The 26,612-nt window shown below is 45.2% G+C and overlaps 1 protein-coding gene across 1 annotated transcript in view; it reads left to right on the top strand.

The window, feature by feature from the left end:
- Nucleotides 1–2,367: 2,367 nt before the first annotated feature.
- The window catches only part of LOC135896800 (uncharacterized), a 183,139-nt gene continuing 158,894 nt past the window's right edge, over nucleotides 2,368–26,612 (top strand). Inside the window, exons 1-2 of the mRNA XM_065425289.2 lie at nucleotides 2,368–2,396; nucleotides 7,182–7,499. The gene's annotated coding sequence lies outside the window, so the exon portion shown is untranslated. The remainder of the gene's footprint in view (nucleotides 2,397–7,181; nucleotides 7,500–26,612) is intronic.

The raw sequence follows: 26,612 nt of genomic DNA, 5'->3' as shown, positions 1-26,612 counted from the left end.
GCCTTGCATAACTGTTCGCGTTGACCATGAACAGCCTTGATTGTTGCTCCAAGTAAGGGCACGAATTTGGTCCTCATTTAAAAAGTTCATGTTTCATGAGAAGTTAGTTACTTTTTTCTGAAGCTCACGAACCTGCGCCTGTAGGTTTCTGACATTGTTTCTAGATTTGTCATGATGTATTTTTAGTTCATTGTAGGCTGCTGTAAGGTCTGCAATCTTCTTTCTGAGCTCTTCTGGCTCAGATTCGAATGAATCAGTCACACTAACTGATGCAGTTTCCTCGAGGCGTACGTCCTCGGAGGTCGAAGAAAGTTGCCTATATAGCACTGCTGACTTCTGTACTCCACGGTCTTTCAGCGGACACCTTTTCTGACGAAGTATCAACAAGTGTAAGTTCTTGCGTAGTTAAGGGAACGGTGTCCTCCCTTTCTCGTGATGAATGTTGTGGGGCTGCGTCATTACTAAACAATGCAGGCCCATGCGCACTTCGCTCCTTTGGTGACCTTTGCCCTTTAGCAAGTTCTTCAAGCAGTTAAATAAAAATAGATAATGCACATGATATTTACGCTAAAATAGTGGTCACTCGAGACAACAGAAAGCGGGCCAGAAAAATTATTATATGTGTGCATGAATCGTTCCCTGAAACCACTTTCTCAAATGCATATAATGAAGCAATAAGCAATACTGTAAAAATGCCAGGTTAGGAGGCACCTTACGTTTGAATGGGAACACCATTGGCACGGCATTTGGCTTAAGCTGCTTCCACCCATCCGCGCGGTTTTTTTCGAAGTTGTTGTGTTCTAGTGAGCCTGCGGATGAATTAGACTGGAATTAGCGGCGTGATTCCGTCACGAAAATAATAATACTGAAGACAGAATACATCATAAGAACATAATAGGCAAAGCATGAGGCGAATTTCTCGAATGAGAATCTCTATCGGAATTTAACAATATAGCATCTGTTTACGTCATTCATTGAATTATGAAATTCATTAAATATGAAGCCGCTTCGGGATAACAGGCAGCGAAAGCTACTAAACACCTCATACGTGTCAAAAGTAGCGCGAGAAGATGACCGAGAATTAACATTGATTCCGGTAAAACACACCTGCACAATAACTGCCGCACCATATCTAACCATGACTGTCCACATGCTCTTTCACCTCGTGCGATGCTTTGTAAAGACAATAAACTTTTAATAAAAAAAGCGGTAAAAGTACCCCTAGCACGCATTCCCCAGCTATACAATTGTATTGTACAGCCTCGGACGCAAACAAATGCGGCAAGCAATGTCCTGTGTTGCAGGTAGTGCAACTTGAGTACTTTATTATAATTTCGAGCAATTTTTTTTACGTAGAACAACGTAAACAGTACAGATAGCACATGTGACCGATGCTACTACTGAACGGCACCTATCTACCCATATGCAATATCGGTAAATCACAATTAATGTAGCATTGAACCGATATGCGGCACTGAAGGCTCTTTCACATGCTGTGACTGGAACGATGAAAATCGGTGCAGTCGCACGCGTCGCATTGCGCTTTTTAGAGGGCCCATTTCACATGATTGCGATTTCAACAATGCGACTGGCACGACGCCCAGTGTTGCTTACCGACAAGTTTCGTGACACACGCTGCGTAATTTCTTTAATGTAATGAATAAAACGTTTGCATTATAATATTGTTGGCTTTTCTTTATGAGGAGCAAATAATATGCCTCTTTTGTTATTTAAAAACGTGTTGAGCTTAAGATTTGTTTCGGAGTGGGCAACGGCGGTTTTTGAAGTTCAGTGCGATGAGACACAGCGCACGTAAACAGCTGTTCACAACTGGTTGTTCAAGGCTGTGTGTTGTCTCATCTGCCTTCTGTGACCGTTTCGTTCAGCCTGTGCTACACCAGTCTACAAGATGACCCATCAACAAGTTTATCTAGCTACCCTCAGCGCACGTGCTGTATTCGAAATTCGGCTGCCACGAAGTCGTCGTGTCTGCCGAACGAGATCCTCGCGCTAACCGTGCTCGGCGTCAGCATCTGGAGAAATGATCGTGACTGCGAACATGCGGTGCCTGCTCGCAGCCATATTCTTGCACCAAATGCAACAACACGTTACCATCCCCAAAGCCCGCGTCTGCCCCTGAACAAAGTCGCAAAGGATCTGTGTGATTACTGAACGTGGAATGAATATTGTGTTGTGAAATTCAACGTTAACGCTAACCTTTTTCGTCCCTCGCGGTGCGTGTGCTGTGGATGCGTGTGAGTGGACACGGCGTGGGCATCGTGAACATGCGTCTGAAACACCCGTTTCTGTTTCTTGTGCAGATGCTCTTTCTTGGTTCGACCGGAGTGACGTATCACCGACGCAGTTATTCTACCGGATCTTCAAGCTGCCAAAATGTGCCTGTTCCTTCTACGTGTTTTCTTAACACGTCAGCAACGCTGGAGAGTTATCACGAAAAACCTTCCTTCCACGTCACGCCAGCTTTGGTCCCGCGCGATCCAACCATAGCACCACCTACACCAGGGGCGTAGCCAGGGGGGGGGGGTGGGGGGGGCTTATGGGGCTTCAGCCCCCCCCGAAATTTTTTCGTGCTGTCCATGCACCGCCGACCAAAGCGACCCCCGGCGCCGGAAATCACTCTGGATTTTGTCTAGAATGTCTTTTTGACGCTCGAAAAGTCATTTAACCGCGAAGATTGCGAACTCGGGCTGGATTTAGTGGCCACGTCCATACACCTGGAGTCACATAACGCCAAGCAGTCCCATTCGAGCACAAAGTTTCAAGGGCGCTTTGATGGTTAGCGGGCTCGCCGCGGCATCTCACTGAGGCCACAGAATCTACGGAGCGCATGGATATCAATTGCGAAACTTTATGGGTATAAATGTCATAAGCTCTTGATGTGAAAGGTGCATTGACATTTCCAAAGTTGTGCTTTAGATTTTCAATTGCGGGATTTTGTGGGTTTAATGTTGTTATAAACATTTGACGCCAAAGTTCCATTGACTTTTCTAAAGTCTTACATCGGAACATACAACGAGACAAGCCAAATCAACACACTAGCAGACGAGTTAAACCACGCACCGAAGTCCAATGAGACGAAGCGTTGGGGTGGTTCATTTGTGCCGTCATGTCACATAAAAAAAATCAATATTTTTTTTAACCTACACTAGAACATCCGTGTCAAGACACTAAAGCCAGCCAAAGTAACTACGTTCTTATTTATTTTTTCTACTTTGACTTTTATTCGCGAGGACACATTGAGTCTCTTCAATTTTTTTTTTGTTCTCGCTACCCTACCCGCGGGCTGCCAGAGCCAGCCAGAGCGCATACGTTTTTCTCGTATGGCACCGACCACCGCGCGGTGCACTTCGGTGAGCGTTCGGTTTGCTCTGGCCGAGTGGATTTTCACCTGGCAGAGTTTTGGACGCTTTCTGGCTAGCAGACGAGAAAAAAAAAAAACAATGGTCGCTCGCCGCCATCACTGTGGGGACTCGAAGGATTGCACCGCGTTCCTTGAGCGGAACCTTTCCGGAAAGTCTTGATTCGCCGATGTAGGATACTGAGCAGTATGCGTACGGTTCTCAGTGGACCAAGCGTCTCATTTTTCTTCGGTATTCCTTCCGTAGCCCCATTATGTGCCCGAAGTAGGCATTCGATTCTGGCCAACATACTTTCCTATGCATTTCTTTTTTCTTTTCGGTGCCTCCGCCCCACAGAAAAAAAAAATACATTGTTGCGGCGCAGCGAATTGTCGCATGGTGAAAGCTCGATTTTGATACTTCTTTTGCGGAAAGTAATGAGCGACGGGACGCTTCAGTTGCCAGATACGTTTATTATATTATTGCGAAAGCAATTATATGGACACTCCAGGCGCATTCCTGCCGTCGCCGTCGCCCTCATGTTTCGTATAAAGTCCAAGGGTGATAACGTCGTGACCACGCGCTGCATGTTGTATGTGCGAGTGAAAGCGTAGGAGGGGAGGTGGAATGGGTGAGCCGACGATGGTGGCTCAGTCTTGTGTGCGCAAAGGAGAAAAGCGGGGAGCAAGCGCGCCACCTTCCGTCGCGCGCAATACATAGGGGGAAGTGGATGGAATGGGGGCGGAATCTAGGATTCTGTGAATCTATGATTGTGCAACATGTTAATTTGCCTTGTTTTACGCAGTATATACAGTTACTTTTTCTTACATACATAGACTCATTGGAGACTTATACGTATACTTAAATATCTTGGTGCGAGGTTTTGTGTATACATGCAGTGAACTTTGTTTCCAGTGACCCTTTTTGTCCTTTATCAAGCCGTATTTTCGCATTTGTATATCCCATTGTATCTTTGCATTTCTAATGTACGAGGGCGAGTCAAATGAAAGTAAGCCTACCCTAACTGTGCAATAATGGTTCGGTTCATTATCTGCGAGGCATGCGCGTAGGAGAACGGCATGTCTCATTTACAAATGTGACACGCAGGCGTGAAGAAAAATGTTCTTTAATGCTCTCATACACTGGGTTGAATATAGTTGCGTCACATATTGGACACTTCAAAAAGTTGAACAGCTCGGTGTCACGAAGTTTTTGACAGCTGAAGGTGTTTCCAAAACAGAAATTAATCACCGTATGGCTGCCGTGTACGTTGAACACTGCATTTCATTGAGCACTGTGAAGCGTTGGAGCAAACGGTTCAAAAGACGTTGCAAAGACATTCCAAGACCGGGCCAAAACCATCGTCCAATCAGCCCCCACACAATTTCAAGGGTTCCTGAGCTGATGAAACAAGAACGGAGGATAAGCATCGATGAACTGGCAGACCATCTGAACATCAGTCACGGTTCGGTTCACGCCATAATTCATGACCTTCTCGGTTATCGGCTCTTTGGTGCGCAATGGATCCCCAAGATTTTGATCCATCGCGAGAAGACGGAGAAGTTTCGCGCTGCCTTGACTCATCTGATCGGGTATCACAATGAGGATGACAACTTCTTGTTTGCAGTTGTGATCGGGGACGAACTTTGGTGCCACTACTACGAGCCTGAAACACGACGGCAAAGCTTACAGTGGAAACATTCGAATTTACCACGCCCAAAGAACGCAAAGGCTATCATTTCCACTGGAAAGGTGTTGTTGACTTTTTTTTCGATCGTCAGGGTCCATTACTGATAGAATTTGCTAAATCTTGAGAGGCTATCAATTGTTTCTGATATTGTGAAAGGCCAGAACGGCAGCGTGTCGCAATCAAGAACGAACAACGTGGAAAATTGACGAATGGGGTCATCTTGTTCCACGACAATGCCTGTCTCCACGTCGCTTATATGGTTAATATAAAACTGGCAAAGTTCAAGTAGGAAACGCTGCAACATCCGCCATACAACTCAGACCTGTCACCTTGCGACTTCTACATTTTGGGGCAACCGAAAAAAACAGCTTAAGAGAACCAGATACAGACTTTTTGAAGCAGCAACCCAAGGAGTTTTATAAGACGGGAATCACGTGACTCGTTAGTCAATGGGGCAAAGGTCTAAATTCTCATGAAGACTACTTTTAAATAAGGTACCCTGTTGTTGGCTCACATTCATTTGACTTGCCCTCGTATATCTTGCAGAACTCCTGCTTTTTATACGTGCTCTCTGTCGCGACTATAACTTCGGTGCAATTACTCAAGATACACGACAGGGGACAGCTACTCCTGCGTAATACATAGGAACAAATGACAGCGTCATTGAGATTTTTCACTGGCCATTGCATATATACAGGAATGTAAGCACGGTTCTTGAATGACAAAGTTTCATTAATATATTTGTCCTCAACTTGTTCAGTTCATTGCCTTTTAGTTTTTCATATCAGCGGCATGCACTGCTTTCCTGGTTGTGAACTTATATAGTTCTCAAGTTCGTGTGATATTTTCTTTACTTAATAAATAGACAGAAATATGGAAGCATTGATATCAGTTATATTGGACGAAATTTTTGGCACGTACAAGTATACTCTTTTATGAAAGAAATGCATATTTTATTGTTTTGACAGTGCGCAGGGTTCAAGAATTCGTTTGCAGCATCTTTGGCAATGACAATGCAGTTATTATTCATGTATTTGATCCCTCGACAAATTGTTTAAGAGGAAGCTTTTGCTTGGGCGCAATCCGACGCGGCCTATTCAAATACTTGTAAAACGCAGAAACGCTTTTCTGAGATGATCCTTCTAATCGCTTTTATTGAAATTGGTTGCATTTGAGAGAGAAAGTTAAATGCTAGTGTCTGTTGGAAACAGGACTTCGATTTAGGGCCTGAATTTTGTTTAAGATATTTTGAAAAATTCGAAAGTTCGAAAAAATAGAAGCACGACGTTTACAAACTACTAGCATGAAGCATAATGGCATAATAGCATGAAGAACAGATATTGTGGTTCTGTAAACGGCATCTATTATAACACTCAAAGCGGACAAGTTTGCTATGTCAATTTGTATCTTACGTGAATTGGTTGCGTTGTGTACAAGGGTTCTGCAAAAGCCGTATTTCCACAATACTAAATTTTATTGAGATTCATGTGTAACATATCTATTTTGCCCGCTGTAAATGTACTATTAGATGCAATTCACAGAATTGTGATATCATTTCTCATTGTTGAGTCACGGTGTTTGAAACTTGATAGTTTCGATTTCTGAAATTTTTAGCTTTTGGCCAATTTTTAATAATTAATTGACCACCTAAATGAAAAATTCGAAACAAGCAGTCACTACAATTAAACTTTTTCGTTTAAATGCAACAAACCTCCTCAGTATTGGTGAAGTGGTTGCAGGGAAAAACGAATTCCCCTTCTACATGTATTGAAATAGGAGCACCCGAGCTAAAGCTTCCTTTTGAGGAGGCCGAGCTGCAACGTGCCGACAGGGGACAGGGATATATATATATATATATATATATATATATATATATATATATATATATATATATATATATATATATATATATATATATATATATATATATATATATATATATATATATATATATATGGGGCCAGTGGCTTAGCCCCCCCGAACAAAATTTCTGGCTACGCCACTGACCTACACGTCATGTGACATCAGTGGGCTGCTATACAAAAGGACGACTGCAGCTGCACAATTTCAGTGGGCACGGCGGACCAACTACGGGCATGTGGCCTCCCAAGCCTTTCCTCTGCTTCATGCAGGTGCTCGTTCTTGGTTTGACCGGAGCGACGTATCACCGAAACATTTATTCTACCGGATCTTCAAGCTGCAAAAATGTGCCTGTTCCTTCCTCGTGTTTTCTTAACACGTCAGCAACGATGGAGAGTTATCAGGAAACACCTTCCTTCCACGTCACGCCAGCTCTGGTGCCGCGCAATCCAACCATAGCGCCACCTACACATCATGTGACATCAATGGGCTGCTGTACAAAAGGACGACTGCAGCTGCACAATTTCAGTGGGCATGGTGGACCAACTGCGGGCATGTGGCCTCACAAGCCTTTCGTCGGCTTCATGCAGGTTAGTTACTACTCTGCCTGATTTAAGAGCGATTGCCGCTGTCTTTTGGTCTTGCCGTGCCCCCGGTGTTGTGCTAGTATTGCTTACGAAATGTACTGTATGTGTTTACTTTTGCTGTGCCGTGACGTTGCGACAAATCCAGGGCCCGATATTGAAAAAGTGCTGCAAGAAATACTGGCAGGACAAACTAAGTTAGTTGAAGATATGGCGATGCTTAGAGCGCAGCAGAATAATATGGAAAAACATTTTACTGATTGGGGCAATCGTTTCACTGTTTTAGAAAAACGTGTCGCTCGTGTTGATGAACTCGAACAAACCGTTAAATCTCTAGAAACCAAGATAATAGAATTGGAAGATAGGAGTAGGCATTCCAATTTGATACTATTTGGCCTTCGGGAGGAAGCCGCTGAAACAGAAACCGAGCTTAAGCAGTAAATTGTGGCTGACATATTTTCCCATATGCTAAACGTAAATTGCAGCTCGATTGGAAGAATCCACCGTTTAGGGAAGACTGATAAACAAAGACCCGTTATTATGTTCTTTCAGGACTTCAATGAAAAACGTGCAATCTAAAAAAAACGCCCACAAGCTAAAAGGGACCAGAATTTCTCTACAAAATGATCATTCGCATGAAACCCCCAGAAAACGTAAATTTCTTTGGGACAGCGCAAAGGCTGAAAAAAAAAAAGAGGGCAAGAAAGTTACTTTGATATACGCGAAACTGCGGGTCCACAATGAATACTTTATATGGAATGATGCCACGAACACCAGGATTAAAATCCACGACTATCGCAGTACTTCAAAAAAGGACTGACTTGCTCCCCCTCAAGAATTCCGAATCTTAAATATCAATGCATGCAGTGTTATCAAGATGAGTGATCAGCTTGACGCGATAATTCTTGCGTGTAACCCACACATTATCGTCATCACAGAAACATGGCTGCATGACGAAATAGAAGATACGAATGTCTTTCCCTATAATTACCGTGCTTTCCGTCGTGATAGACCTACTAGAGGTCGCGGTGTTGCTATTTTGGTGAGACAAGATGTTTCTGCAGTTCTCCTACGTCAAGTTGATAATCTTGAAGTGATCTCTTTAAAAATTCAATGCCATAATGATTCTGTTTTGGTCTTTGCTGTTTACCGCTCTCCCGATTCCGCTCCGCAATTTCTCAATGATCTGCGTGATCACATGGCGTCTTTTGTGCACGAAAACAATTTTCTCATAGGTGATTTCAATCTTCCGGGAGTTGACTGGATTCACGGAACTCCTAGCGCTGATGTTAATGTAAATTATGAGCAGTTGCGTAACATAATCTTGATGCACAACTTGCAGCAAGTGGTTACTGAGCCAACACGAATTAGCACTACTTCTGCCTCAATACTTGACCTTGTGTTTATTAGCTGGACTTTAGATAATTATTCTGTCTCTGTTGAACATGGCATTTCTGATCATGAACTTGTGGCTTTTTCTTGCTACCTTGATCCTCTCAGATCTACTCATTGTAAAACTATTACTGTAAAAGATTTTTCATGCGCCAGGGTGAGAGCATACTGGATTATCTTGACTTTCGTCTTAGCGCATGACACCGTTCAACTTTGGGATGAATTTAAGAATATTTGTACGCACTGTATTGACAACTTTATTCCAAATAAAACCAAGAAAACACATAGAGCTACTTCCTGGATGACGCGTGACATAGTGCACACAAAGAGAAAGCTCAAGCGACTAAGACGACAGGGTATTACTCGTGACATAGTAGAACCCTACCAAGCAAAATTAAATAAGGCTATCAGTGTTGCTAAACTTCGCTATTACCAGTTCACCCTTCCTAACTTCATCATTACTGCTCCTTCCAAGTTTTGCGATTATCTTAGTAAAAAAAGTAAATCAGTTGGCCATATATTATGCATGAGGGCAATCCTGTCGTCGCTAAACAAGATATTGCTGTTCACTTCAATGCTTATTTTAACAGTGTCTTTTCGAACTCGCCCGTTTCCCCTCGTTTGAATGGCGTAGCACACAACGATGATTTTAGTTTTATTTCTTTATATGGCGTATTTTCTATGCTTCTGAATATTAAAACAAAATCATCTCCTATGCCTGATAACCTACCAAACGTGTTTCTTCACAGGTACGCAGAAATGCTATCTCGCTTTCTCGTAATTATCTTTCATGCATCCCTTTCATCGGCGGCGCTTCCTAACGACTGGCTTTCTGCTCGTATTGTTCCGATACTAAAAACAGACGATCCATCACTAGTGACAAACTATCGTCCTATTTCACTAACCTCATCTTGTTGCAAACTTTTAGAACATGTTATTGCTTCTGAAATCAATAAATTTCTCGATGATAAAGCCGTTCTATCTCCTATGAAGCATGGTTTTCGAAAGGGCCTCTCCACTGTAACCCAATTAACCACTGTAGTTCAGTCTCGCTAGCACTATCGACAAATCAGGGCAAGCTGACATCATATTCTTGGATTTCAGGAAAGCATTTGATCTTGTATCGCACGCAAAGCTAATAGAAAAACTTGAACATTTCAACATTCCTTCACATCTCGTAAATTGGATTCGCGCTTATCTTTCTAACCGTACGCGATTCGTACTAGTTGATAATTGCTCTTCCAGCACCCTTCCTGTCACTTCTGGTGTTCCCCAGGGTAGTGTTCTTGGACCATTATTATTTAACATATATGTTAATGACATTGTAGACACTGTTACTCAATCCGCACAAATAAAACTATTTGCTGATGACTGCCTTCTATTTAATGAGATCACTTGCCGACAAGATCAAGTTATTCTAAACTCTAACCTTCAAGACATACTAGCTTGGTGTGCGCGCTGGGATATGCAGCTTAAAATTGATAAAACAGTATATATGAAGATCACTAGAAAAATTAATAAATTGTCGTTTACCTATAGCCTAGCATCCAAACCTCTTACGGAGGTGAATGAATATAAGTACCTCGGTGTTACAATAGCCAGTAACCTTAGTTGGAACTCGCACATCTCCAATCTTTGCGACTCGGGTTTTAAGAAGCTTTGCTACCTCAGGCATAAATTAAAACACGCTCCTTCTGAAACCCGTCTTATCGCCTACACCTCTCTTGTCCGTCCTGAACTCGAGTATGCAGCTATTGTATGGGATTCCTATACTAAAACTAACATTGATGCGCTAGAAATGATACAACGTAAAGCAGTAAGGTTCATCTTCTCTAAATATCGCTCCCCGAACTGTTAATGGCTGAACACAATATTCAGTCTTTGCATTTTCTATTTTCTTTCTGTAGCATTTTTGTTTGGTTGCATCAAGTACCAATTTTTATCTAGCCTTCAAAGCTGTCTTTCTTTTTCTGGTAAACTGTATAAATCGCCACATTTTTACAACGAACCTTAGTTGGGAGTTAGCCGTCATCCGTCTCTAGTGTCATCCTGTTGATCCTGCTTCATGCTATGCACTCTTGCATCATATATGTGTGTGTACGTGTGTGCATACGCGCACCTAGATTTGGATGTGAAATCGGGGCCTTGGGCGGGGTTATCATTCTTCTCCTGTGCAGCCTCATAAACTCATTAACTATAGTGTAACAGTAATACAATGGACAAGAACAAAGTCAAGACAAAGAGCGCTTCGTTCTTGTCCATTGTCTATTTGTTGCGCTTTAGTTAATAATGAATACGCACCAACTCATCCAGATTTCGGTTCCTATGTCGTGCTCATAAGCCTGCTTGTTTCCTGGATTATCTGCATGGCTATGTATCCTCTAATTTAATTTTTGGCCATGTGCTTGCACGTCGCATGTGAATTTCCTGATTTTCCTGACAATCTTCTTTGACGTGCGGGTCCAGGCAGTTTCTGGTGAATTCATGCAGGTGTGCAGGGTGTTGTGCAGGGTGTAATTTGCACCACAAGTGCTGCTTTGATTGCTTTCAGCTCAGCGTTTCTAGGTGTAAGATGACATGGAATGGTACTCACTTGTATGGGGTTTAATTTTATGTAGTGTCACACTACTGTTACACTGCTATTGCCACATCAGTGTACTATATGTGCCTGGTATTTGCTTGTACCTTCATGATTAACAACCTCCTCTGTCTGTTTATCAGTTGCATATAGTCTCCTGGCCTAATTGTTTGCCCCAATATTGTACAGTATGGGCTTGTTGTGTTGCAAGTTCAGGTGCTCCCGAGGTTGTGTTTCTGAAGAGAGAGGTAGTCATCTTTGCATCTCATATGCTATCTGGCATGGTATCTTGGGAACAGGTTCTGCGCTCTTGAGGCAAAGAATTCGTGCTGCAGGCTCCAACTTTACTCTGTCTAGGTGCTTGTTCGTTCGCTCTATCTCATAGAGGCCTTCAAGCATGGTAAAGTCGCAAAGACCTGTTATTACCCGATGCCTGTATTCAATGAGTTGTCTTTTTTGTGCTCTGCTGGTAATTCATACCGTACAATACCTTGGACACAAGTACAGCGTCTGCGATTTTCTACAGTAGCCACTCGCCCAACCCCCATGATTTCGATATTATTCTTTTCACCAGGTGTACAACATGCGTCCACGCGTGGCATAATTGTTTCATCCACTTGCTGGATTTGTTGCCATTGTCTTAAACTGCTGTCATAAAACATCCTCCAACCATTCCGCGAATGGTTGGAGCACTGGCGAACGAAACATCCAGGCATTCCACGTCAAAGAAAGCCGCGTGAACGCCGCAGGACTTCGCATACGCCCGTACAGGAGCGCGGCGAGGGCGGTGCGGGCAACGCAATGCCGGAGGGAGCGCGTTTAAATAGGTCGAGGCGTCGTGCAGCCATTCGAAGGCTGTCCTCACCCTAAGCGGTGGCGCGCGCATCGAGGCACCCTAGTGTTGCAAGAAATCGATCGGACCGCGCCGCTCATAAAAGGGGGTTTGTGTTTCGGTTTCAGCGTAACAGAATTGCGTTTTCTGGCAGATTCAAATTAAACTCCGACGCCATCATGTCTTTAGGTTGTGTTTAGGTCGTACTTTACAATTTTTTTCGCGTATTTTGCTTTGAGGTATTCAAATAGTTCAGTAACGCTTCTGCGCCACGCGGGGGTCGTTGATAGTTGTGTTACGGAGTGATTTTTCGCCAAGCGACGTCCGAAACCGACATCGGATGTTTTGCGACACTGGGCCCATTGTCGCGTTAAAGTGTTTTCCCTAAAATGGAAAAAAGATGAACCCGGCCGTAGTTGTGATCGCGGAATCACCCGTATTTTTCAAATAAAACACGGTGATTCCAAAAAACGGAAAGTCTATAAATTGAGCCCCGTACTTGTGATTACAGTACATGCCCATACATTGCTAATTAAGAAATGTGGACTATGAAAAGCAGACAGACCATGGTATTAGCAATGGTATGCACATACAACATACAAAAATAGCAAAAAGCAAAACAGAAACACCATTCTTTTCGTTCTTCTTTCGTTCATGTTTTCTGTGCTTGCATTTCTGTACCATAAATCCATGCGAACTTGCTCAGCTTTTTGTTGCTTCATGTGAACAGTTGCAAATACTGTTAGAAAAATTTCTGTGTCTTCTAAATGATGACGCGGGTGTATATCTCCAGCTAATGAGAAAATTGCTTGGTTCATTGAAATAAGTTATTCCCTGCGATGAACTGACGAACTCGTAGATTAAAACATGAATAACCCATTTCAGATATAGCTTGAAACGTGGTAGCACTCAATACACATAGGACATACACCACATTGAACGTGCTGTTTGCACGTTTCCTGCTTGTGTGATGTTGCGTGTGCCGAGGTATGCGTGGCCGGCAGGAGGACTGGACCCCACTTCACGCAGAGTCAGAGACGAGGAGAGCTTTCTCGGCGAAGAATTCTTTATACAATGTGTACAAGTTGGCGTGGTTATCAGGAGAGACCAACAGAGCAGCTGCAAGCTGCTTAAATAACACTTCCCGTCCCCAGATTCCCCAGACAGTCCCTAAGGACGAACAAGGTCGAGAGAGAGAGGGTCCGAGCAGCCTCCGTGGTCCCAACGGCGCTTTCAGTGGCCGGCGCCTCCGGGCACCGCGCTGCGTCGTCAGGCCAATGTGGCGGTCGGTCGGAATGGTGCGCCGGGCAAGTTGAGTGGCCCGGCATAGGACAAAGGGAACCATATACAAGGCACGGGGTCGAAACATAGTCCTTCGGTGGTCGGTAAAAAGTTTGCCCCTGGGCGCCGCCGCACAAAGGAGGGGGGGGGGCGGCATTGCTGCCGGCACGAGGAGGGACCGAATAGCAGTCCGTGAGCCGTCGGTTGCTTCCGTCATTGACGCCGAGAAGCCGCGAGGACACCCAAGCCGTGCACGTAGTCGTCATGCGCCCGAAGCGGGCCCCATGTGGGGATGAATGCTGCCTCCACGGTCGACACACCACTGCACTGACCTCCCGTCAGCCAAATCCCAAGGCACAAACATAACAGCTCCTCCACCGACGGGGAAGATCTCGTACGGTGAGAAGTCTCAGCTGCTCGACGGAAGAGATCTGCTTCGCCTCCTGTCTCTTGATTTTCTCCTAAATCACCTAGAAGGAAACCACTGGCTCGGCAGCGCCAGCCATACTCCCCAAGCGACCAAGCTGACGTTTACAGTGAAAACTCCTATACTTCGTTAACTTCTGGCAGTCACACAAGTGTTCTCGCTTCTTCACAAGGCAAATAAGCAAAAGTATACAGTTGCAACCAAAAGAAATTTAGTACAAGCTGGCAAGATAAACTAAAAGGTGAGGCTTAAACCATCAGCATTGACATTGGCTGCTCCCTTTCGATAGCGCACGCTGAAACTCAGCTCTTGACGTGCTAGACTCCACCTTAAAAATCGGGGATTCTTGCCTGACATTTGACCCAGCCACTTTAGCGGGCAATGATCAGTCACAAAGACAAATGTCGTTCCGTAAATGTAGCAGGCTAGGTTTTGAGATGCCCAAACAAGGCATGCACCTTCTTTTTCTGATGAGCTATAGGCCTCCTCTCGCACCGTGAGCTTTCGGCTCGCGTATAAAACTGGGTGCTCTTCACCATTGCCATCCTCCTGACACAACACAGCCCCCCACTCACGATTGCTTGCATCGCACTGCACAATTAAGGGTCGGTCGTAGTTCAGTGTACGTAGCACGGGAGAAGCCGAGAGAGCCACTTTGAGCCTCTGAAATGCGTCCTCCTTGGCGTCATCCCAAATTACTCTTTCAGGAGCCGATTTTCTTAGGGGATCGGTCAGTAGAGCTGCTAGTGCTGAATATTGGGGAATGGGACACATCTGATCTTTGGTTATCGCATTCAGCCTCCTATAATCAATGCAAAGTGGTGGATCTCTACCCGGGACCTCTACAAGAATGAGCGGAGAAGCATAGAAGCTTTCGCAAGGCTCAATTATCTTAAGTTCTATCATCTGCTCAACTTCTCTTTTTAACGTTTCCTGCTGTGTCGGTGCCGTACTGTAAGCTCGTGATTTTACTAGAGTCTCGGATGTGAGTTCTATGTCGTGAGCCATCAGTTCCGCCTTTCCTCGATTTTGTGAAAACAAATCCATGTTCTCTTCTACCAAGTTATTTAGATAAGCCAATCGCATGTCTGTCAAAGATTCCTGAGACGCAGTGACCCTCATCACACCTTCCGCACCCGTAATTTCGTTCATTCCACTTAGGCGCGGAATTTCTGTCGCCACTTCCTCCATCATGTTGAGGGCGAAATGACCTGTTTGCTCCTTAATGAGAACCTCTCTAGTCACTTTTTCTAGCATGCTATCCCTCGAGCTAGAACACAGCAGGACAAACAACCCGTCGACGCATTCGGCGTCCTTCATCAATGCGCTCTCGAACTCGATTTGCCTGGTTGTTCTGCCTGACTCCCTAACAACCTTCGCCTCTGTATTTTCTGAAATCTCTCATGCTTAACAGTCTCTCCCTCACTACTCACAGATATTGAAGGGTTTTCTGGCTCAATTTTGCACTCATCGCCGAGTGGATTGCTCACTTCCACATCGGTATCCCGTTCTTTCATTTCCAGTTTAGCAGCCAAGGCACGCGCTTTAGGTGTCGTTAGAGCCTGAACGCGACCCTCCACCCTATCTTTACCCTGGTCCCTCAGTAGGCGATCGGTGCCGTTAGAAAACAAGTGCACTGCGGCGGCAGCTTGTTAGAAACAGCCACCTCAGTACACACTTTACCGAATGGCCCGCTGAGCACATCTGCGACCGGAAGGCAGACACTCGTGTCCCTTAACACATGCTTTATCCAAGCGCATTTGCCATTGTACTGCTCCTGCTTCACATAATCTGAGTGCACCAAGTCAATGGTCACTCCACTGTCCCGCAACACGTTGCACTTTTTCCCATTCACTTGCAGTTTAGACAGGCGCGATTTGAACACCTCATCATTAGTCTGCGAGTCAGAAACGTACGCGAACACAACCTTTGGTTTGCGGCAGCCGACAGCTGTGTGACCGGTTTCGTTGCAGTTAAAGCATGTCACCGGCCTCCGTTCTTCGAACAAGCTCTTCTGTGAACGTTTCTCGCAAATCTCTCTCTCTTGTTCCCCTATCGGCTGCTCGTGAACCTTCGGCTCCACTTCTTTCGCAGCATCTTTCCCAATACTTGGCCTATCTGTACCCTCCCAGCCTCTCTTTTCCACCGCACTAGCGATCGTAGCCTCCTCTTTAATTCCTCTGCGTGAGGCATACTGATCCGCCAGGTCAGCGGCTTGCTACATCGACTCGACACGATCCCTGTCTTGGATCCAAAGTTTCATTGCCTCCGGCACCTTTGAGTAAAACTGCTCCAAGGCAAACACTTCTAACGCATTTTCGAAGCTGCCAAAAGCTTTGGCGCCCTTTAACCACTCTCACAAATTAACTTTTAACTCATAAGCAAACTCGGCAAAAGTCGCGCCCTGCCTTTTGTTCAGACTTCGAAATCTCTGCCTGAATGCCTCTGCTCACAAATGAAACCGCTTCAATAGGCTCTCCTTCACCTGATCATAGTCGTCAGAATCATCCGCAGGCAACCTCGCAAGCACATCTGCTGCCTCGCAGGGCAAGAAGCTAAGCAAGCACCGCGCCCAAGTGCTGCGAACAAAGTTTGACTATTCGCAGGTTCTCTCAAAATTTACCAGATAGAGGCCTATGTCTTGCCCAACCTTGAAGGGCTGCATAAGTTTAGATAGATCATAAAGGTCATGTCTACCTGCTCCCTCTGATTCCGGAACTACACTTGTCTTTCTCAACTCGACTTCAAGTCGAAGTTTCTCTATGTGAAGCTCTATTAGCTTCTGCTCGTCCGCCTTGCGCCTTAGGATTTCGTTCCACATTTCTACGATTTCCTCTTTCGCAAGATCCGTGCTCTCAATCGCTTCAATGATACTTGCTTTCGTCATTTGAAGCTGAACTTCAACGCCTAGCTCCTCGCAAAGGGATACGAGCTGAGTTCTAAGCAACCGTTTGAGATCCATCACGGACCACTGGTGTGACAATGCCTCGACCCAGAAGTACCAAAACACACACTTTTGCGGCAGGTCCCTACCAGCGACTAGGATTACACCTCTATCCATCAGCCTGGTCCCTCAAAAGAGCAAAGCCAACACTCACCAGCCCTAAGCTGTCTGTCCCCGTGATCTCGGTGTGCTTTCGTCCGTCATACTTCAGGCTCGATGCCACCGCTCGCCGTCCAGTTGTTGCGTGTGCCGAGGTATGCGTGGCTGGCAGGAGGTCTGGACCCCACTTCACGCAGAGTCAGAGACGAGGAGAGCTTTCTCGATGAAGAATTCTTTATACAATGTGTACAAGTTGGCGTGGTTATCAGGAGAGACCAACAGAGCAGCTGCAAGCTGCTTAAATAACACTTCCCGTCCCCAGATTCCCCAGACAGTCCCTAAGGACGAACAAGGTCGAGAGAGAGAGGGTCCGAGCAGCCTCCGTGGTCCCAACGCCGCTTTCAGTGGCCGGCGCCTCCGGGCACCGCGCTGCGTCGTCAGGCCAATCTGGGGGTTGGTCGGAATGGTGCGCCGGGCAAGTTGAATGGCCCGGCGTAGGGCAAAGGGAATCATCTACAAGGCACGGGGTTGAAACATAGTCCTTGGGTGGTCGGTAAAAGGGTTGCCCCTGGGCGCCGCTGCACAAAGGAGGGGGGGGCGGCATTGCTGCCGGCACGAGGAGGGGCCGAATAGCAGTCCGTGAGCCGTCGGTTGCTTCCGTCGTTGACGTCGTGAAGCCGTGAGGACACCCAAGCCGTGCACGTAGACGTCATGTGCCCGAAGCGGGCACCATGTGGGGATGAATGCTGCCTCCACGGTCGACACACCACACCACTGGCCTCCCGTCAGCCAAATCCCAAGGCACAAACATAACAGCCATTGTCTGCTACACCACTTAACCTTCGTGTCAGTGTTATGTTGCACTTGCGTTCTGTATAGTCAACCACAAAAGTTTACGGACTACGGAATCTCAGAAAACGTTCAAGTGCCGAGCAGCCTAATTAATTAAATAAATTATGGGGTTTTACGTGCCAAAACCACTTTCTGATTATGAGGCACGCCGTAGTGGAGGACTCCGGAAATTTCGACCGAGCAGCCTGTAACCGTAGTCAGTAAAACCGAACATCACTCTGTTGTTCACATACATATACTGCTGTAAATGCAAATACTAGGCTGCGCAGATATTCAGCTTTTGCTCAGATATCGTGTTGTGTAAAATACTGTGGTTGACTGTACATGACATGTACAAAGCATACATGCAAATTCATGCCCAAGAAACAACAAGCCAACTGAATATGAACAAAACTGTGTGTTCATTGTGCTATAGTGAGAAAAAGAACTTGCATGACTAGACGTTAGAAAGTGACTTACTAAAAGAAAGAGTTGTTGAAAATTGGAATGACTGGTTGCTTGCAGGTGCCTTCTGCTTTGCCTGAAAACGAAGAAACACTAGTCGATTAAGTCTCTTCCATCATTACCACCATCAGCACCATTTTTACTCTCATTACAGGTGCTCTTCTCAAGACAGGTGGTTCAGATTAAACTTTGTCGGTATTGGGGGTGAGGTCTTACGGAGTCGCCATTTGTCGGAAGAGCCTGCCATGCATAGTATGAGGGATATTGCGGCACGCTCCTCAAAGGTTTCGCTCTCGGCGCTCAACAAAAACACCACACTGCAGCCTCCTGGAGATTTCTGTGTGTACTCTCAAACCGAGGGAAGCTTTCTGCTGTCAAAAGACTAATGTTGGGCAAACTGGAAGCACAGAATCATTTACATACTGTATCTTTTGACTGAATACGTACAGTGAACGCCACTCTGTGCGCTCACCGCGATGGAGTCTCCCGAACCGGCTTCTTGCGTGGAAGTTAGGCAAATGCTGACAGAAAACTATGTGAAATATGTTCTTATATTGTCTGTATAAACCGAATGGAGCCTCAATGCAGCGATCGCACGGGTTCGCAGCGACCGGCTGCGCATCTGCAGGCATGTCCACGCACAAGGTCTTGCTTTCGCTGCGAGCGCGCTTTAGAACCGTGCAGTGAGCTTTTAGGCCGCCGAATATGAGCATTTTACAGTACACAAGCAACCATTGTTGCGTGGACGCTATCAGAACTGTTAAAAACAATTTCGTTATAGAGACTTTGACGCCTGCGGCGACTGTGATGTGCCGTCGCGACAATTCAATCTTCTTTTTTTCTTGGAAGTTGCGTCGCACTGTATGTTTATCGGCCTACTCACTATGCGATTTCCGGCTGCTTCTTTTTCGTAATCCAGTACGTTAATTCATACCATGTGCCATGCCTTTTTTAACATGCTTCTTACCGCTCGCTTTCCATTCCAGTGAACTTGCCAGAATCTAGCATCAACAAGTTCATAGAACAAATAAAGCATCGTGGCATTAGCCAGGCAGCGGGTGTGGGTGAGCGTCTCAGTGCGCGTTTTCTGCTACTCGCCGAGCATCACAGTCCCGGCGTCGTAGCAGAAATGTTCCTGGTGCCTGTGCTTGCGGCATACTCGCGTTGTAGCCGATGGCTGTTTGCCAATTCTAAGTTTCGCGAGCCAAGCTTCACGCAGCTTCTTGTCATGCGGCCAGCGGCGTAGCCAGGGGCAGGTGAGGGGGTGCGTATGAAGCTTCAGCCCCCACCCTCGAAATTTTTTCGTGCTCTTATGCGCCGCCGACCAAAACAACCCTCGGTGCCGGAAATCATTCTGGATTTGGTCTAGAACACCTTTGTCACGCTCGAAAATGCATTTCAGCGCGAACATTGCGAACTCGAGCTAGATTGCGTGGCAACGCCCATGCACCTCGAGTATCATAATGAAAGGAGCCCCATCCAAGCACAAAGTTTCAAGGGCTTCTTGATGGCCAGTGAATTCGTCGTGGCATCTCGCAGAGGCAGCGGAATCTACGGAACACATGGATTTCAATTCTGAAACTTTATGGGTATAAAGGTCTCATAAACGGTTGCTGCGAAAGGTGCATTGACATTTCCAAAGTCATGCTTTAGGTTTTGAAGTCATAACATTGTGGGTTTAATGTTGTTGTAAGCATATGACGCCAAAGGTACATTCACTTTTGAAATTGTACATCGCATCATACAAAGAGACATGCCAAATCAACACACTATCAGACAAGTTGACAAAGCACGCAGCGAGCTCCGATGAGACGAAGCGTTGTGGTGGTTCATTTGTGGCATTATGGCACAGAAATGAATATCAACACTTCTTCACCTGCGCCAAAGCATCCATTTGAACACACTAAAGCCATCAAAGCTAACAAAGTTCTTATTTATTTTTTTCTCCTTTGACTTTTAATCACTAGGACACTTTGAGCTTCTTCAATTTTCTTGTTCTCGCTACCCTTGGGTTGCCAGAGCCAGCCAGTGCGCATGCGTTTTTCTCGTGTTGCCTCGACCACCGCGCGACGCACTTCAGTGCACGTTCATTTTTCTCTGGCCGAGTGGATTTTCGCCTGGCAGAGTTAGGGACGCTTTCTGGCTAGCAGACGAGAAAAATAAACAATGGTCGTTTACTGCCATCACTGTGGGGACTCAACGGATTGCACTGCTTTTGCTTGAGCGCAACCTCTCCGAGCACTACGCTTATGGTTCTCTGTGGAGCCTAGCGTCTCATGTTTTCTTTGATATTCCTTCGGTAGCCGAATTAGGTGTCCGAAGTAGGTATTAGATTGTGGCCAACACGGTGCCTCCGACCCACAGAAGAAAAGAAGTCATAGCTGTGGCGCAGCGAATTGTCGCATGGTGAAAGTTCGGCTTTCTTACTTTAGCGGAAAGTAATGGGCCGTGGGACGCTTCAGTTGCCGGATACTCTTAGTATATTATTACGATAGCAATTATATGGACACGCTCGTTATGGAAGCGCTCGTCCTTGTGTTGCCCCTATTCTTCGTCTCTGTTTGTTTGCGCACAACAAGTATCAATATTTATATGGACACTCCAGGCGCAATTCCTGCCGTCGCCGTCATGGTCCGTATAAAGTCCAAGGCTGATAACATCGTCACCGCACGCCGCGAGCTGTATGTGCGAGTGAAAGCGTAGGAGGGGGGGGGGGCGGTTGAGGCGACGATGGTGGCCCAGTCTTGTGTGCGCAAGGGAGAAAAGCGGGGAGGAAGTCCGCCGCCTTCAGTCGCGCGCGATACTTCAGGGGGAGTGGAAGAAAGGGGCGCGGGCCTTGGGAGTCTGAGATATGTGAATCTGTGGTTGCGCAACATGTTTATTTGCCGTGTTTAACGCATTACATATAGTGACTTTTTCTTAGATGCGTAGATCTACTGGAGACATATGCGTGTATTTAAATATCTTGTTGAGAGGTTTCGTGTATACGTGCAGTGAACTTTGTTTCCAGTGACAAACTTTGTTTCCAGTGACACCTTTTGCGCTTTATCAAGCTGTATCTTCGGATTTCTATGTTCCATTGAGTCTTCGCATTGCCAATTTACGAGAGCGACTCAAATTAAAGCGAACCAAGCCATCCCGCGCAATAATGGTTCGGTTCATTATCTGCGAGGCATGCGCGTAGCACACCGGCATCTCTCATTTACAAAAGTGACACACAGGTGTGACGATAAATGTTCTTTAATGCTTTCGTACACTGGGTTGAGCATGGTTTCGTGACATAATAGAGGCTCCCAAAGTTGAACAGCGTCGTGTCGTGAGATTTTTGACAGCTGAAGGTGTTCACCATCCCAAAAATTTGTCACCGTATGGCTGCCATGCATGTTGAACATCACCTTTCATTGGCCACTGTGAAGCGTTGGAGCAAACGGTTCAAAGAAGGACGTGAAAGATGCTAAAACGATCCAAAATCGGACCAAAGCCGCCGTGCAAGCGACTAAATTTCGAAGGTTGGTGAGCTGATTAGACTAGAACGCAAGATAAGAATCGATGAACTGGCAGAGCGTGCGAACATTAGCCACGGTTCGATTCACACCATAATTCATGAACGTCTCGGTTATCGGCTCTTGTGTGCGCAATGGATGCCCAAGATTTTGAAACACCGCCAGAGGACGGAGAGGTTCGGCGCTGCCTTGACTCATCTGATCCGGTATCACAATGAGGGTGACGATTTCTCGTCCGCAGGTGTGACCGGAGACGAATCATGGTGCCACTACTCATGGACTACAGCAAAGGTTACAGTGGAAACATTCAAATTCCCCACCCCAAAGAAAGCAAAGGCCATCATTTCCGCCGGAAACGTGTTGTCGACTTTTTTTCTATCGTCAGGAGCCATTACTGATCGAATTTGCTAAACCTGGAGAGACTATCAATCGTTTCCAATATTGTGAAACACCGGATCAGGTGCACGTCGCATTCAAGAACAAACGACGTGAACATTGACACATGGGGTCAGCTTGCTCCACGACAATGCCTGTCCCCACGTCGCGGATGTGGTTAACGCAAAAGTGGCAACGTTCAAGTGGGAAATGCTGCAATATCCGCCATAGAGCCCAGACCTGTCGCCTTGCGACTTGCACAATTTCGGGCAATTAAAAAAAAACTGCTCAAGGAAACCAGATTCGTGTCGTTCGATAACGTGAAAGTCAGTTACAGGCTTTTTGAAGCAGCAACCCAAGGAGTTTTATGAGACGGGAATCACGCGACTCGTTAGTCAGTGGTACAAATGTCTAAATGGTCATGAAGACGACTTTTAAATAAAGTATCCCGTTTCTCATATATTCACTAAAATAGCAGCTTGGGCTTGTTGGTTTTCCATCCTGCTGTTAACAGCGCAAAATGTAGACGAGAGACGAGACAAGAAGACACCACAAGCGATTGTGGTGTCGTCTTCTTGTCTCTTCTCTCGTATACATTTTGCGCTGTTAAAAGCAGCGTATATTCGCATTGGCTCACTTTCATTTGACTCGCACTCGTATATTTTGCAGTACTCCTTCTTTTTATATGTGCTCTCTGTTGCGACTATAATTTCGGTGCAGTTACAATACACGACCGCTGACAGCTGCTCCTGCGCAATACATTGGAACAAAGGGCAGCGTCATTGAGATGTTTTCCTGGCCGTTTAATTTGTACAAAAACGTAAACAAGGTTCTTAAATGACAATGTTTCATTAAATATTTGCCCTCAAGTTGTTCATTTCATGGCCTTTACATTTTTCATATCAGCGGCATGCACTGCTTTGCTGGTTTCCAACTGTAAAGTTCATGCGATGTTTTCTTTACTTATTAAATAGACAATAAAAAATTGGAAGCATTGATATAAGTTATTTTGGGTACAATTTCAGGGACATACGAGTGTATTCTTCCGTGAAAAAATACACATCGTACTTGCCTTCACAGTGCGTAGAGTGCAAGAATTTGTTTGCGGCATCTTTGGCAATCACAATGCAGTTATTATTCATGTATTTGATTCCTCGACAAATCCATAACGAGGAGGCCGAGCTGCTACGTGAGCCCCCCCTGAACAATATTTCTGGCTACGCCACTGCTTTTGCTACGTGTGTAAGGCTGACACCAGGCTTCGTTGCATATACGTCTGGCCCTGCGGCCCCCATGTTGCGACTCGGGATCCGCAGACGTGGAATATACTTTGATCCGTCGAGGATTGAGGGAACGTGAGGATGGGCCCGATATCCAGAAAGCTTTACAAACAAGTTTATATTTACATATCTGTAAATATACATTCCATGCTGTTAAGAAGAAGCTTAAGCTTTGGCGCAACTCCGGTGCGGCCTATTGAAATACATGTAAAACGCCAAAACGTTTTCCTGAGATAACCGCTGGAACGATTTTAATTAAACGTGCTGCATTTGAGAGAGAAAATTATATTCTAGTGACTGTTGGAATCGGAATTTCGGTTTAGGGCCTGAATGTTGTTGGAAGAAGCACGAAGTTTGCAAATTAATAATTGTACATCAAAGCAAATATCGCGGTTCTGTAAACGGCATCCATTAGACCAATGAAAGCGAGCAAATTCGATATATTACCTTATATCTTACGTGAATTTGTTACGTTGTGCACAGGGGTTCTACAAAAGCTGCATTTCCTTATTACCAATTTTTTATATTCATGCGTAACATATACATTTTGTCCGCTTTAGATGTACTATTACATGCAATTCACAGAATTGTGGTATCATTTCTCAATGCTGAGTTATGTAGTTGTAAACTTGATAGTTTCGTTTTATTATTTTTTTTATTTTTGCTAAATTTTAATAAAAACTAATATAACACAAACTTTAATAACAATTCGAAACCAGCAATCACTAGATTTTAGGTTTTTCTTTTAAATGTAACAAACCTCACCAAACTTGGTGCAGTGGTTGCCGAGAAAAACGAATCCTCCTTTACATGTATGTAGATAGGAGCACCCGAGCTTCGAAAAAACTGAACTTTGGCCAATGTGTGCAATATTGCGTTTTCACATTTTTCTTCTCCATATCGTAGGGGGAATTCACCACGATAATTGCGGAACCTCATTCATACGTTATGGAAAAAAAAATTGAGTTTTTTTTCTGAAACCTCCTCTGTAGTGCCTAGGCATAGTCATATATTAAAAGAACAAAAGCCCCCAAATTTTATCTCTCGCGCCCGCTCTTACTTGCGCCTGCGCACGAACAGCTGGTAATCCCTCAAATGGAAGTCTCGTGGCCGCAGGCGCCTATGGGAGTGTCCGCTCTTTACGTTTACCAAAGGGTTTCTAAATAAATTCCCTAGAGGGCAATGCAAAGCTAGGGACTATGGGTGCTCTCCTGAGCGTCGCCTCAACCTACATGGGAATGATGGGAAGCACAGGCTTCGGATTGACTTCGATCTTGAGATTAGTTGCGTTTGCTTGCGACGCAGTAAACGAAGCTATATTCAAACATTATCACTAAAATTTAATTTTATTTCCACAGTATCTAATTTAATGCGCAACACATTACGTCAACTTTGTATGACTTTGAGATTGAAGTACTGTTTTCCTCCAAGGTACACCAGGGTATGCGGTCTTCTGGGGAATTCTGTTCCCAATTTGGCGCCAGAGAATAATTATTATTTTTTTTACAACACCAATAACAAGCATGCATGTACCTATAGAAAATACTCATGCAGTCTTTATGTAGATAAAAATTTTGTAGTGGGAGAAAATGTTGCGCTTGTGAGAGGAATGCTACAAGTATCGTCTGTTATGACGCCTGCTCGTTGTGGACGTGAGACTTTTGACGCAGACGACAGGTACTTGCGAACTTTCTGGCTCTTTCGAAAGGCTGCATCAGCTGTCAGGATCGTTGAACGTCTTCAAGTACTTTTAAGCACATTTGCTGCAGCGCTAGCTAGGGCGCTAGTGGCCTTGTACGAGTATGCTTCGCTATACCTTATATTGACGTATACGCTTCTGAAGCGTGCGCCAGCAGCATTATGCCATGGCTTTGCACTTACCCATTTTGCGACAGCAGACTACAGCTAGGGAGCAGCAACCTTTCCTACCACAAGTAAGTTTGTGTTCTCAAATGTCCTGAAACACACATTTCAATGAGCACATAAACGAGCAATACGTAACGATGCCCCCAAATAAATTTGATTGCCGCGCCACAAGAATTTCAACTGCAAGTATCAGTTTTTTGGTTTTCAAAAGTTTCATAAAGCACGTCACGCTACAGCGCCAACCTCACAGAGTTAACAAACCAAGGTCAAAATGGTCAATACACGTTCTGTGTCAACGTTTACGATCCCGTCGCTTTCTCGCCAAGGTTTGGACACCACACCGCGACACAAACATCGGCCCAGCCGCTGGCCCAGCCCGCTATCGCCCCTTTGAGTAACAGAGCAAAGATAGGGAGTTTTGCGTCGCACTGTACCACTGCGGCACAGAGTTTTATACGACTGCAACTAGACGGAAATCTTGCGCTGCGATCGGTCCACTATTATGGGGATGATGGGAACATAGTCTCTCACTATAACACCTCGAGGGTAATCTGGCACCACCGTCTATGAGAGTTTCTTAAGGAGGCACCGTGCCGTCATGGGAATGACGGTATATGTGTCTGCGAGGCTCGTGTTGGCTGATGTTGTAAGAGGCTTCGTCTAAAACGTGGATTTGGCTGCACAAATAGCGCGTTCTCAAAGTAAAATCTTCATAAAATGTTTCCATTCACGCATATTACATCTTCACTCACCTACAATGCACGACCAAGCGAAGAAAAGCAAGAACAGACGACAAACTGTTTCAAAGCGAGCGCGAACCTTGTCGTCTATCCTCCAACTTTAGCGGCTCGCTGATACTTTTTACGTATTATATAATCGTACACGTAATAACAAGTTCTCATAGTTAAACAAAACATGTTTTTGCGTAATAATAAAGCTAAAACAGCTTTTCACGTGCTGTTTTAGTAGAAAATGAATCATTGTGACAGACGGAACGGTACTTGCCAAGCGCGTCTTCAAGGTGTCGTGTCTCTCCGAGAACAATGCCAATCCGAAGTCACAATATACCGGCATTCCCATGCATACCACAGCGCAGCAGCGCCAGATTTCCCTCTAAGTAATGTAGTGAGAAACTCTATGGATGGGAAGTACAGGCTACGGATTGGTATTGACTGGTTAACTAGTCTACAGGTATTTTTTGGCAGTTTTGGTTTCGCTCCAAGTGCAATTGCTATCACCGGCAGTG

Source organism: Dermacentor albipictus, unplaced genomic scaffold, assembly GCF_038994185.2.
Source record: "Dermacentor albipictus isolate Rhodes 1998 colony unplaced genomic scaffold, USDA_Dalb.pri_finalv2 scaffold_11, whole genome shotgun sequence".
Lineage (NCBI taxonomy): Eukaryota > Metazoa > Arthropoda > Arachnida > Ixodida > Ixodidae > Dermacentor > Dermacentor albipictus.
This window is presented reverse-complemented; position numbering and strand designations above follow the sequence as displayed.